This window comes from Elaeis guineensis, chromosome 9 (genome assembly GCF_000442705.2).
Source record: "Elaeis guineensis isolate ETL-2024a chromosome 9, EG11, whole genome shotgun sequence".
In the NCBI taxonomy this organism is placed as follows: domain Eukaryota; kingdom Viridiplantae; phylum Streptophyta; class Magnoliopsida; order Arecales; family Arecaceae; genus Elaeis; species Elaeis guineensis.
The window spans coordinates 79,188,344-79,202,978 of record NC_026001.2 but is presented as its reverse complement, the minus strand read 5'-3'; positions in this window follow the sequence as shown (position 1 = coordinate 79,202,978).

Genomic DNA, 14,635 nt, shown 5'->3' with positions numbered 1-14,635 from the left:
AATTTTGATGATAGAAATAGTGATATTGATTCAATCAACAATGGTTATATTGATCCTTATGAAATGACTTAATGATGAAGTTGTATCGAGAATTAAAATATCAAAAGTTCAAGAATGAGATTGAAATGATAAATCTTCAACCTTTGAAAGTATGAATAAGAGAAAATATTTTTGAATTTTGATTGATTGGGATGTCATCATATGATTCACATAAGTATATTTTTCCTATCTTATGATGGGTTGAAATTAAGAGTGGATAATATTTTAAAAAAAAATATGAATGATGATGATGAATGAAGTTCTTATGCAAGAATAAGACATTGACCTTCTTCTATTCACAAGAGATAGATTTGATTTTAATTTGAGTCATGAGATATTGAACATTAATTTTTACAGGAAATAAGATCATAATTTTAAAATCTTGAAACATTGAAAATCTTTGAGATATTGGTCTTGATAAATAAGAAAATGAATGTTTTATTTCAAATAGATATTGATGTATCGATTTTTCTTATGAAATGATTTAAGAATAATTTATATCAAGAATTAGAATATTGAAATATTTATTGATGAGATTCAAGTAAGAAACTATAAAGACTCAAACAAAAAAATTTCGAGGAGAAATTTTTTTAGAGGGAAGAATGTGATGGCCGGCCCGAGTAAAAATTCCAGCCCACAAAGCCCAAATGAAAAAAAAAAAAAAGAAAAACAGAGGAGAAGAACTCCCGAAGGGAGTCTTCTTCCTCCTCTTCCGGCTCCCAATCGGAGTCGGAAACAACTCCCTCCGGCCCTATTTAAGGAGGAGAACCCTCCTCTCTCCCTTCCACCAAAGATCTTAAGCCAGTCGGCGGCAATCACCAAAAATCCACCGCGGAAGACCGACCTTGCCCGTTCAATTGCTCGCCGGAAAAGTCTCACCGGGTCGAGGCAAGCCTCCTCCCCTTCTTCTCTTCTCCCCCTTCCTTCCGTGTCAGTATGCATGTTCACCGGCGACCAGAGTCGTCGATTTTCATGAAAAAGGGGTTCGATTTCTTTTGATTTTTTTGGGTGCGGTGGTCGTTGCCGGCCACCGGTATGGGCTCATTCGAGCGGCGAGTCGCCCCCCTCCTACCGACGACCGCCCCACACCGGCTGCACTATCGATCGGAACTCCAAGGAGGGGACTTGCGGTCCCCTATTTGGCCAGGGAAGAGCCCGAAGAAGAGAGAAGAAGAAGAAAAGAAAAAGAAAAGAAGAAGAAGGAAAAGAAAAGAAAAAGAAAAGAAAAAGAAGGAAAAGAAAAAGAAAAAGAAAAGAAAAAGGAAAAAGAAAAAAAAAAAAGAAGAAGAAAAAATAATAAATAATATAATAATAATAATAAATAGATTTTTCTCCTCTCTCTTCGTGAAGAAAAAGAAAAAAAAAAGAAAGAGAAAGAGAGAAAGAAAAGAAGAAAGAAAAATAAAATAATAATTAATAAATAATATATAAATAATAAAATATGAGAAAGAGAGTTTTCTCCTTTCCCTCTCTTTCTTCAGTCTGAACTAGTATTTTCTCTCTCTAGAATTAGACTTTCTCTTTCTAATATCCTCCCTTTAGATTATTTCTCTCTCTTAAGATTTTTGAATTTTGAGAAGAATGATGATGAATTTAAATGATCCTCGTGATAGATTTTTGATTTGTGATCATCGAACGGTACACCGACATCCACTTTGATCAATCAGGTATTTTTAGATTTTATTTCTCATGATTTTATTAAATTATCTATATGATAATCTTAATATGATTTGATCTGATTGATCGAATTTCTTGAATCATATTGTCTGAAGAATTCAAGATGAGTTTTCTCTCTCTAAAATTTTTTTTCTCTAAAATATTCTCTCTCTTGATTGATTCTCTCTCTAAAAAGGTTAGTGAATAAAGAAATTTCTTTTAATAGTCTTGATTTGATTCTAATGAAGAATCCTGATCCATGGTTGTCAGACACGTACTGGCTCCCACCTTAATCAGACCATGAATCTTTAGATTTGATCATCCATGATTTTGATCTAGCAATGACTTGATTTGATCATGTTGATTTCACCAATCGAGATATTGGATCAATCGTAATGATGGATTATGTCACCTGATCAATTCGAATTGTACCTCATGAATTCTCTCTCCTCTGATTTTCTCTCTCCACTTGATTTTATGAAATCGATGAAGAAACCTCGGTCCTATCACTTTGAATTCGATTTGATCTGATAGTTAAATTTTGGATCGTTTAGGTCCTAATTAGATTTTGATTAGATGAAATTAGATGATCGGACCCAATCTAAACCATTGAAATATGGTATTCGTATTCTTTCTAATTACTAAAATTGATTCTGTATAGGATTATGGATTTTGATCATGGGATATCGCGATATGATCTACGAACAAATTTTTGAAAAAAATTTATAGAATTATATGGATTTATTGGAATGCATTGAGGTGAGTAATGTTTCATTTTTTTAGATTTATCGGTAAATTATAATATATTTTTATGACATGATTTTGAAACGATGCATGAATTTGATGAATGGTATTTTATTATGAAAATATCTTATTTGAAATGTTATGATGAAGCATGATTGAACATATTGATTCCATGATGTATTATATTGATTGATTTCGATACTACATGATTATATATTTTATTATCGAAATTAGAATATGAAATATGATTTTGAAGAATTATGATATAAGAAATATTATGAATTGACAACCTGACTATGTAAAGGACCCTGCCAATGGGGGCATATACGTTGGCAATTGATTTGTCCTGAGGGTTTACGTCACCAGAGAGACCAGCGACAAACCGCAGAGAGACCAGCGGTTCCAAGGACTTTGCTGCCAGATGATTCGCAGCTCATCGCAAGAAGATACGCGGTGTTATGACCCTGCCACAGGAAAAATTGGTCATAGCTCATGGTTGACGAAAAAAATTTAAGAACGAAAGAAATTGAAATTGGAAAGAAACTTGAATTTTTGAAAAAAAAATAAAATTGGCATGAATTATGTTGCATAATTGAAATTATTTTCGAATTGATGAACTCTATATACTTATTTTCTATAAATGATTATTTACTTAAATGCCTGATGAAATCTATTGAGAAGTGATCATTACTTACTGGGCTATCTAGCTCATTACCTCCTATTTTACTATTTTTACAGATGTTGAGGAATTAAGATGATACAAGATATGAATGAAAGAGTGATCAGAACAGAATCTCTATACTTTTATTTTCGGTTGAAAGTCTTATTGAATTTGATGTAAGGCCTATGAATCATTGTTGAATTTATTGAGATATTAAAGAAAAAAAATTTAGATCATTATATTTTAGATTTAAATTATTGACTAGTTATTCCGCTGTTGTTTTAGGATAGTATGATAAGATACCTTGCATGCTTATGGGAAGAGTTTTCTATGAGTATGCGGCGGTTGCCATGACCTTCGATTCAAAATCTCAGGTCGGGGGCGTGATAAGATATCTTTCTTAAGATATCCATTTAAGAATACCATTTTCACATCCATCTGCCATATTTCATAATCAAAATAGGCTACAACAGCAAGCAATGTGCGGATGGATTTTAGCATGGCTACGGACGAAAAGGTATCCTGATAGTCAATGCCTTCATACTGACTATAATCTTTTGCTACGAGCCTAGCCTTGAATGTCTCCATATTTCCATCTGTACCTATCTTTCTCTTGAAATCCATTTACACCCAATAGGTACAATACCTTCAGGTGGATCTACCAAGGTCTAGACTTGGTTTGAGTGCATCGAGTCAATTTTTTATCTCATTGCCTCTAACATTTCTCAGAGTCGATATCTGATATTACCTCGTCATAGGTTTTGGGGTCATCACCATGAGCCCCATTTCTCGTGAGAAATATTTTCTCTACTTCCTCTTGTATGGTACCTAAGTACCTTTCAAGAGGACGAAAAACCCTAGTCTATCTACGAGGTGGAAGAGGTTGTGTTGGGACTGGTTCTAAATGATTGGGTTCCTCAGGTTCTTGAGCTCATTGCTCTTGGGAGATATTCTCATTGAGCTTAATTATTCTTCCGATGCCACCATCTTGAATAAACTATTTTTCAAGAAAAATAGTATTTCGACTCACAATCACATTGTGGTCTTCCAAATATAGAAATAGTATCCTAATGACTCTTTAGGATATCCTATGAACCGAGCTCTAAAAGATCTGAACTCTAACTTGTCTGCCTGTTGTCTCTTGACATGAGCTGGACAACCCCAAATTCTGAGATGATTCAGACTTGGCTTCTTACCATGCCATATCTCATATGGTGTGGTAGGAATGATTTTAAAGGGAACCCTATTCAATACATAAATTATTGTCATGAGATAATGTCCCCAAAGAAATTTGGAGAGGTTCGTGAAGCTCATCATGGAACGGACCATATCTAATAGGGTCCGATTTCTTCGTTCTGAAATCCCGTTGAGTTGAGGCATTCCAGGTGGAGTCCATTGAGAGACTATGCCATTATCCTTAAGATGGTCTAGAAACTCTCGACTAAGGTATTCACCTCCTCGATTTGATCGAAGAACCTTAATGGACTTTCCTGTTTGTTTTTCTACCTCATGTCTGAATTCTTTGAACCTTTCAAAAGCTTCAGATTTGTGTTTTATTAGAAATACATATCCGTACCTAGACATATCATCCGTAAAGATAATGAAGTAGATGTAGTTGCCTCTAGCCGGCACATCAAATGGGCCGCACACATCCGTATGTACTAGGGCAAGTAGGTCTATGGCCCTTTTCCCATGTCCACAAAAGGAAGCTTGGTCATTTTGCCTTGAAGGCATGATTCACAAACTGGATATGACTCGAAAGTCAACGGACTCAATAGCCTGGATTTCTTCAATTTGTTAACCCTGTCTTCCGCTATATGACCTAGCCTTAGGTGCCACAGATACTTATCATTTAGACTATCTCTAGGCCTTTTGATTCCTATGGCATTCATATTTTGCTCAATATTAAATACAGATACATCAATATATAGCTGATAGAGATCGTTAATAAGAAAATCATCTGTAATTTATTATTTTTATAAAAAATATTACAATGATCCTTATAAAGCTAATCACATAGCCTTCTTGTGCTAAACATGAAATAGAAATCAAATTCCTGCTTGCTGCAGGCACATAATAACAATCTCTAAGAAATAAATCTAATCCTAACGATAATCGCAGAGGGTAGGTTCCCACGGCCACAACAACTCTTGCTCCGTTCTCGATGCGTAGGATCATCTCCCCATCCCTCAACCTCCTGCTCTCCTCAAGACCCTGTATAGAAGTACATAAATGAGCACTAGAACTAGAGTCAAGCACCCAACTGGATGTAGAAGAAATCATAAGATTAGACTCTAAAATGAGCATACCTCCAGAAGGACCATTCTTCTTGTTCTTCAGGGTGGTCAGGTACTGAGGACAGTTTCGTTTCCAATGGCCGTCTGATTGGCAATGAAAATATTTTCCCTTATCAGCAGCCTTCTTTTTCGGTTCTGTCTTCTTCTTGCCATCCACCTTCTGCTTCTTCGCAGACTTCTTTTTCTTTCCAAAAGACTTTCTCTTGGAAGAAGTCTGCTCCACAGTAAGAACTAAGCCTTTTGAATGCTTCATAGAAAGCTCAGCCGTAACCAGCATGTTCATTAACTCGGCCAAGGTACACTGCATCTTATGCATATGAAAGTTCATGATGAATTGACCATATACATTGGATAAGGACTGAAGGATCACATCAATCTGAAAATTTTGTCTAAGATGATATCGAGCTTCTCAAGCTCCTCAAGATTCTTGATCATTGTCAAACAATGATCTTGGACTGATTGCCCATCATGCATCTTGGCCTTAAAAAGTCTTTGACAGACTTGATACTTGGCCGCGTGACTCTGTTCACCAAACAACTCTTACAGGTGAGCCAACATTTGGTGGGTAGTCAAAATTTCTTATGTTGGCACTGAAAGTCATCATACATTGCACCCAACATGTAGTACCTTACTTTGTTATCATCATCCGTCCACTTTTTCAGAGACGCTCTCTGTTCAGCAGTCGGACATGCTGGTATGGCAGGTGGTCCTGGTCTAAGATATGAGTCAATTTTTCAAAACTCAGAACAATTCTGTAGTTCCTCAACCAGTCCTTGAAATTGGGTCCAGTCAATCTGTGGGTGTCTAGTATTTTGGTCAGGAGATTTGAGGCAGACATATTTCCTGTAGAGAGTCAAAAGTTTCTAGTTAGATTTTGTAATCAGACTTAACCAATTTGTTTAGAGGTTTCATTTTTAAACAAATTAGGCTCCCATTATTTTCTCAAATCCCTACACTCCCTTGGTAGAGATGTGAAAATCTCCGTGATCAGTGATTTTTAGTGGGTGGTGCGGTCTCACTGACTGGCTCACCACCTCACCTAACATTATTGGTGATGGGTCAACCGATGAGTGGACAACTCTTGTCCAATGATTCTCTAATCAAGATGCACCCAAAACTTGTCTCTAATTCATGAAGCTCATCGTGCCCGAGATATTGCTCCAATCCTTAGTTAAGTCAGACCCACCATTTGCACGAACTAGATTTCTAATTGGGTCCCTCACTATATCCAAAATATTGAGCCCAACCCATCCTCTAATTCGTAGCATCCAATGCCTAATGGACATGGTTGCATCTTTCCGGTGCAACTGAGCCACTGTAACCAGTCGAGAACAATCAACCCGAAAAGGGCCCGCACATCCACAATGGTGGAAGATCTAGACTTAATATTTTCTTAGAGAGATTTGATTTAGGTCTCATTAAACTTGACTTGAATAGTCATAATAATTATGACTAACCTAGTGGCATGGGTTAGCTCGAATTGTTACCCACCTCTAATCAGAACTAATTGACACATATGGCCAGGTAAGTGAGACCGGTGGGAGGGATATGCCATTAACTCGACAAGAACGCATTCGAGTCGAGTAGCTCCCAATTAAAAATCAGTCGGTCGCATCTGTCCAACTTATCTTAGACACCAAATTGTTGAACTAGAACTAATTGGGTTAGCCTACAATCCAGACTCTAACCTCTGAGCCAAATTAGGTCTTAACTTGATCGAGTCACATCTAAATATGATTCGACCTTGACCCAGACTTAATCCTATTAGACTGGTCAATTATTAGCTTTCATGATCTCACCTAACCAACTTTTGATTCAGTTTGATCAACCGCTAGACCTAATTGAGCTACCCAAGTCCGAACCCAATTTTATGAAAATATCTTAGATCTGAAATTCTCAATTTTAGACCTAACTTAATTTCATAAGCTTAATTCATTAATTAAGTTTGGGTTCATAAACAAAGCATGTAAAATAAATCTTAGAGTTTCAGGATCTAGGATTTTGCAGAAAAGTAAGTTTTGATTTCTGATTAAGGATGAACGTGCGACACCCCTACACGTCATATGAACACCCCATTGAATGAAAAGAGAGGGTCTTAAAACCCTACTTTGTTCTTATGATCGGACGGCCATGAGGAACACCTTAATCAGAAATATAAATTTAACTACAAAATTAGTTAGATCTAAATTTACATATCTCATATACAATTTAAGATCTAACTAATACATGCTTTGCATACATCTCATGTATCAAAAGTCGATCTAATTAATATATTTTCAGATCTGATACATCATATGTAATATCTAAAAAATAGAATTTAAATTAAATTATTCAAAATAAAAACTATTCTAGATAAGTTACCAGAACAATTCTACAACTAGTCTAGGCATGCAACAGATCAATTTTATGAAATAATTAAAATTTTATTTTTTATTTTTTGATCTAATTATAATAATTATAACATTAAAAAAATAGAGAATAAATTAGATTTAATTCATATTTTAATCTCATTAAAATATAAAACTTAAGACTATTCATGGATTCAACTAATCCTAGTCTAGTCATGCATCTCATGCATGTTAGATCTTCTTAGATTTAATTTTAAATATTTTGATTTTAGATCCTATCATATCTGATATGATATCTAAAATATTTAATATAGATAAATAAAAATTAAAATCAGATCTAAATTAGATCTGAAATAGAGCCAACAATCTGGCTCTGATACCAGTTGAAGGAGAAAAATCCTTTTTCTCGTAGGATCTTCAGATTTCATCAAATCTAGGGTGGAATAATTTAAAAAAAATTATTCTATATATATTTTAGATCTAAGTCTCTAGATCTAATCTTCATATCTGATATTAAGTCTAAAATAAATCTAAAAGGGATGAGAAAAAAGTAATACCTCAAGGGTAATCTGATTACCCTGTAGATGATCTCTGCACAGCCCGAGGTTCTGATGTAGCCACACAAGCCTTGGCCTCTACCGGTATCCATTCAGATAGAACCTGGAATATCTTCTCCTCACAAATCTATGCTCCAAAAATCAGATCTAAATCTGATTAGGAAGATCTTCAAAAGTCTTCCTGAAGTTGGAGCAGCAGCCTGTCGAAGAAGTCCTGCAGCCTTCCGTTCTAGGCATCACCACGCCATGGATCTTTGCCAGATGGATGTCCAACTCTTTGGACATGAAGAGGAGAGGAAGGAGAGCAGGGAGGATGTGGAGAAGAGAGGAGGGGGTGGCAGCTATTGGGTTTTGTGCATAAAACAACTTCTACCTCGAAACCCTAGGCGCAGTAGGGTTTATATAGACCCTGTATGCTGCGTAGTGCCACATCATTCAACCAATCAGAAAATTTCAATAAATTTTGAAAAAATTTTGATTGGTGGAGTGATGTCATCTGATCATATCAGATAAGAACCCCACCTTATCTCTAAAAGATGGAACCAACATTGGATAAGCACAAATAGAGGTGGCGCCCAAGAGTTTAAATTGATCAAGACTCTCCAATCCTTATCCACTTGGGGCGCCCACTTTAATCCAATTGGACTCACACCATAATCTGATTATGGCACCAATTTGATGTGGCTTGGCTTGTGGACACTCCACAAAAATTCTCCAATGAGCCCTCTTCAGTTTAAGACCTATATGTCAACTTTTGACAGATATCCTAAAATAAAATTGGCAGGTGCTAGGAATTAGGAGGTGTTGTCTTAAATTCATCTCATGAATTAAGACAAACCTTTTTGAGCTAGACAAGCTTCATTTAGACTGAGAAAATCTTCTTAAGGTTCTCTGGATGAGTCAAATCATATTTGGCTCAGTAGAGATAGAAAAGATTACACGAGGAGAAAGTTAGGCTCAATCGTGTGCTAGCATGATTTCCTTGAACCTAATTGGATCTTATCCAAATCAATTGGGTTAGCCCAATTGATGATATCTAGATCTTAACCTTATTTGTATGACCCAGTTAGGTTCAATTCTATATGATAATTAGACATGTCATGATCTCATCATCGACATCATCGAAACTCCTTTCGATGGACCAGAACTCTGATTCAGATAATTAGAATGATCGATCATCAATATCATTCTAATTTCTCTAAAATTATCAGTGACACCTAGTAGTATATGGTGCAATCCATCAGAATTGAAGATGAACCTCTCAGTGCAGCTACCTGTGTGATTGAGTTCCTCTATCATGAGTCCCGACTGAATTAGGATTAAGGTGAACTCGTCAAACCCAACATCAGTCATATGAGTTAATCGATCGATCCGATCTGATGTGAAACCTTAATGAAAAATCTTTTCTATTTTTTTCACTCTGCCATGGCCATGGGCTTAAGAACTCATCTTTCAATTATCATAGGACTACTCCTCTCATCTACCGAGGTTGATAGATCCCATCTTGGTGCGACCTAGTTCCTACAATAATATGCTACAGCCAACATACACCTCAGGGTTCTGAATGGTTAGGAGATCGAGTTATGGTGTAGTCAAACTATAATACTCTAATGTGAACTGTCGATGCACCTCAGGTCAAAGAACTAGACACACAACTGCAGCATCGAGCTAGTCATCGACGAGAAGGTAGACTTCCTTATGACTGCTCGATATGGTCATGCTCAGTACTCTTTTCTCAATGAATATCTATACTCTCATTCAGGTGTCTCCATACCATAAACTCAAGACACATCTACCCTAAGAAAGCGATCGTACACCAACCTTTCAGATCGATCACCATCCTCGTGATGATCCTATGGTCAGGAGCTATTTATGAGTTAGTTATGTAAATTCATGTCTTAAATTTTAACTTTTAAAAATATGAATTAACATTCCTAGTAACTCAAAGATTATCACAGACACAATATACACAATGTGATAGAAGAATAACCTTTTATTCATTTATAGTCAAAATTATAAATTTGCCCTTAGATCTGTACAGGAATGTGTTAGCCGATCTGGCATCTAGGGCACACATCTAACATGTATCTTTCTAAATGGTGGTTAGGTTAGCCAACTAAAGTTGGGCTTAATCATTCATTGGCTAGATGGGCCAAGTATGGTTATGTTAATGGTTGGACCTAACCAGACCTTTTCAGTGGAGGTCAAAGCCTATTGATTAGGGACTGGGAAAAATTAAAATTACTAAAAATTATTTAGAAAATAATTTATTATGAACCTACCCTTAGATGTACATGGGTTGGCCAACCAAAGTTGGGCTTGTGTGCAGTCTAAGTGGATTTTAGTACCCACTATGGAATTAGGATAATTCTTCGAATTGGAGGTAGAGGCTACCAATTTGAATAAAATAGTGGAGAAATCTTTTGATTAAATCCAAATCTTTAGGTTTAATGAATCAATTACTAATTAGATTATAGTTTTTCTTTGTGCAGATATGGCCACTTCCCTATCACTTCGATCATTATTGGATAATGATAATTTGTGGGACCTAACTTCGGTGCTGGTACCAAAAGTTGAAGATAGTCCTAGAGCATGAACAGATCTTATATGTGATAACGGATCTTGCACCTGAGGAGCCAGCTGCCAATGCACATGGAACAATCAGAAACACTTACTAGAAGTGGCTCAGTGATCGGATCACGGTGTGCTGCATCATGCTGGCTGCCATGAGCGATGAGTTCAATCGCAGATTTAAATGGCTTAGCCAAAGGATATACTTCAAGTATTGGAGGATGCCTTTGGCACACCCGATGATGTAGAGAGGCACAAGACTAGTTGTGCCATCTTCAACGCCAAAATATGGGATGGTGCCTCTGTCACTGATCATGTATTGACATGATCGAGCTGATGGAGCGTTTGAGCATGCTCGACTTTCCTTTGCATGAGAGCTTGGGAAAGATGCAATACTGAACTCACTGCTCAAGTTTATCTCTCATTCCTCACTCATTATACAATGACAAAGCCTGAAGTAAACTACTATGGATTTCTGAGGTTGCTTCTGAACTTTGAGAAGGATCTCCAACTCCATAAGGAGTTGGTGAACTTAGTGGGAGGTTCGTCTTCTGGTTCTCGACCCTTTGAGAAAAGAAAAAAGAACAAAAAGAAGAAAGTAAAGAAGGTGCAAGTTCAGGCTGGGACATTAGTGTAGAGCCAGACCAGAAAGATTAAGCTCGATAAGAGTCAAGCTGAATGCTTCTTTGCAAGAAGCGGAGGCACTGGAAAGGAACTGTCCTCAGTACATTGTCTTCCTGGATCCGAACAGGCAGAGAAAGAAGCAACTGTGCTGGGCAAGGTATTTATATAATATCTCCTTGCAGTTTCTCTATTTGTGATATAACTGACTGGATATTAGATACCGATAGCCCTTACCATATTTGCAATTCATTGTAAGAGTTGCAGATTAGTAGGAGATTCGAGCAAGGTGAGAGGCTCCTGAATGTTGGAGATGGAAGATCAGTTTCAATTCTAGCATTAGGAATCTTGAAACTTGTATTTAAGTCCTATACCATTTTCTTAATGATTGTTGTTGGTGCAAAAATCTCCGGGTCGGAGAAGCTGGAGTCGAGGGAGTCGCGATCGCCGTCGGGACCTGCAAAAAAAGTCTAAACCGGAGTTGGGGGTGCTCCGGCAAGACCCTCCGACATTCAAGTCAGTTCTCTGCCTCAACAAGAATGGAGTTTAGAGATTTTAGCAGCATTTTTAGATAGAGATTAGAGTTTAGAGAATAACATATCTGGGGGTCCCTTTTTATAGGCGGAGGGCGTAACAGATTGACAGCGACGTCTGTAATCACCTGGTAGTGGGCCGTTCGGGGCCATGAGGAGTTTGTTACGGAGAGTAGTGGAGTGGAGTCATGGCCATCGTCGTGGCCTGCCACGTGGAGCCTGCTGTGGAGAGTGGAGTGATGTCCGTTGTCGTGACTTGCCAGAGCATGATGGAGCCGCATGGGATCCGTTATAGGAAGTGAAGCAGAGTCGCGGCCATTACTATGGCCTGCCATGGAGTCCAGGCCTGTCGGCCGAAGCTCGATTGGGGTGTTTGGTGGAGAGGGATAGCTCTCCGCCTGAGAGGAGCTCGGATGTTGTTGGCGAGCTTTCTACCGTTGGGTGCCTAGGGTGCTAGTACTGCAGGCGAAGGTCATCCACTGTAGAAGCTCGGTCAGGGACTTTCTGCTAGAGAGGTTTAGCTGCTGGGGCCCGTGCATTGTAGGAGTTCATCCGAAATCTGCCCGAGTAGAAATCCAGCGCGGACCGCTCGTAGTAGAAATTTGAAGTAGACCGCTTGTAGTAGTAGTAGCTTGGAGTAGATCGCTTGTAGCAGAAGCTCGGTGTAGATCGCTTGTGGTGGGGGCTTGGAGTCCGGCCCTTGTAAGAATTCAGATGAGGTCTACCTACAATGGGAGTTCAGGACTGATGTCCGACTCTCATAGGAGCTCGGACGAAGTCTACCTGCAGTAGGAGTTTGGGGAAGAAGTCTGGCTCCCGTAGGAGCCCGGATGAAACCCAGAAGGCGGTCGACCGCCGTAGAGACTTGGATGGAGCCCGTCCATCGTGGAGATCTGCTGTTGGGAAAGTTCGGCCACTGGCGAACTGACGTAGTTCTGGAAGAAATTCGGATTGGAGTCAATCGAGTCCTGTCGGAAAAGATCCGGAAGGGGTCCAGAGAACAGTTGACCCTTGTAGGAGGTCGGCCGATAGTAGAATCCAGAGAGCACTTGGGGCAGCCTGATAGACGATCGAAGAAGCTCTCACTGGAGAAGTCCGGAGATGCGGCAGGAGTTCGTCCGTCGGGGAATCAGTCGACACTTGTGGAAGAAGCTGTGGAGTTTGTCCGTCGGCAGAACTTGGAACATTGCGGAAGCTCGGCCGCGGAGATGTTCGGAAAGATGTCGCCCAAGGTCGGACATCGGTAGAACCCCGGGAGGGTCACTCCTGATACGAACTTTGACTGGGGGGTTTTTTATACCCAACACCAGTCTCCCTACTTCCGAGTTCGAGTTTCAATGAAGGAAGTATAGAGAAATTTGTACAGCCGAAGTTGCCCCATTGAATTCTGCACGCAACCGCCCTCAGATATCCTGGCATTTAATGCGCATGTCGGAGTCTTTTCAAATCGGGCGATCCGAAGAGACTTTTCAAAATTCCGCTGGAGCGCAGTCCCAAGTGCCACGCTATAATGGCCCGCCAGCAGTCAACCGTATGCCATGGTGAGTGGGACACGTGGCGGGCATTGATCGGCCTAGGGATATCTGCCGTCATGACTGTGCCAGGCCCTGTTGCCTATTTAAACCCACTCCTTCCCTCCAGGGACTTCACTTGCCTGAGAGTCCAGTCGGTGTCTTTCTTCCATCTAAGAGTTCTGCCGCCCATCGCGCCCTTTTCGACCTAAGCGTTCTTTGCGTCAATCCCCGCCATCTCCGCGGCTCCCCACCTACGTCGGGCCAATCTAGGTTGGTCCGAAACTTCTCTTGTCATTGCTGTCGTTCCTTCCTCTTCTTGCTTTTTTGTTCAGCTTCCGAGGGTTTATTCGCAATCTTTCCCGATCTTTCGGATTTCCTTCTTTCTTTTCTCTTGTTGCAGCATGGACGTAGGAGTTGCCGGGCGGCCCTCCCGTCGACGTTCCTTAGAACGCCGAGCCTTCAGTCCTCCGAGCCCTTTCGAGGAGTTCTCCCGTCGGGGTTCTGCCCTGGAGGTCCGTCTCGAGGGGATGCTGCGGATCGAGAGGAGGAGGAGAAGGAAACAGTGGCCCGCAAGTTCAACGGCCGCGAGCTGCCACTGAGGCTCCCACAGCTTCGAAGGGACTCGAGGAAAAATTCCTTTAACAACAGGGATTTAATAATGGAACTGGCCGGTGAGTGCTTCCGCCCGAGAATTTTGAAGTAGTTGAATGGGATGACACCGTCAAGGGGGTAGAGTTGCTATCATAAACTGTGGCAGGCTTCTTGACGTCATCGAGGTCGAGGGACCAGAGGCGTCGGTGCTGACGGGGAACAGTAGAACTTGTTGCGGGGTGGTGGAAGTAGCGCATGCCGACCTCATCGAAGTACCTAGGATGGTAATTATCGGAGAGAACACGTGGTGGTGCATGCCTCTGGCGTTACCGCGGCCTCCGGGGTACTTCCAGTTCTTCTTGATGCAGGTCGTCGTTGCCGCCGCCATCGCCGTCGCCGCCCCTTGAGTTCTATCCCCCCTTTTCCCCTTAGGGTTAGGGTTTCGGCAATGGGGCGAACGAGGTGGAGGGTGAGAGTCGACGGGTTCATCATGCATACTGGAA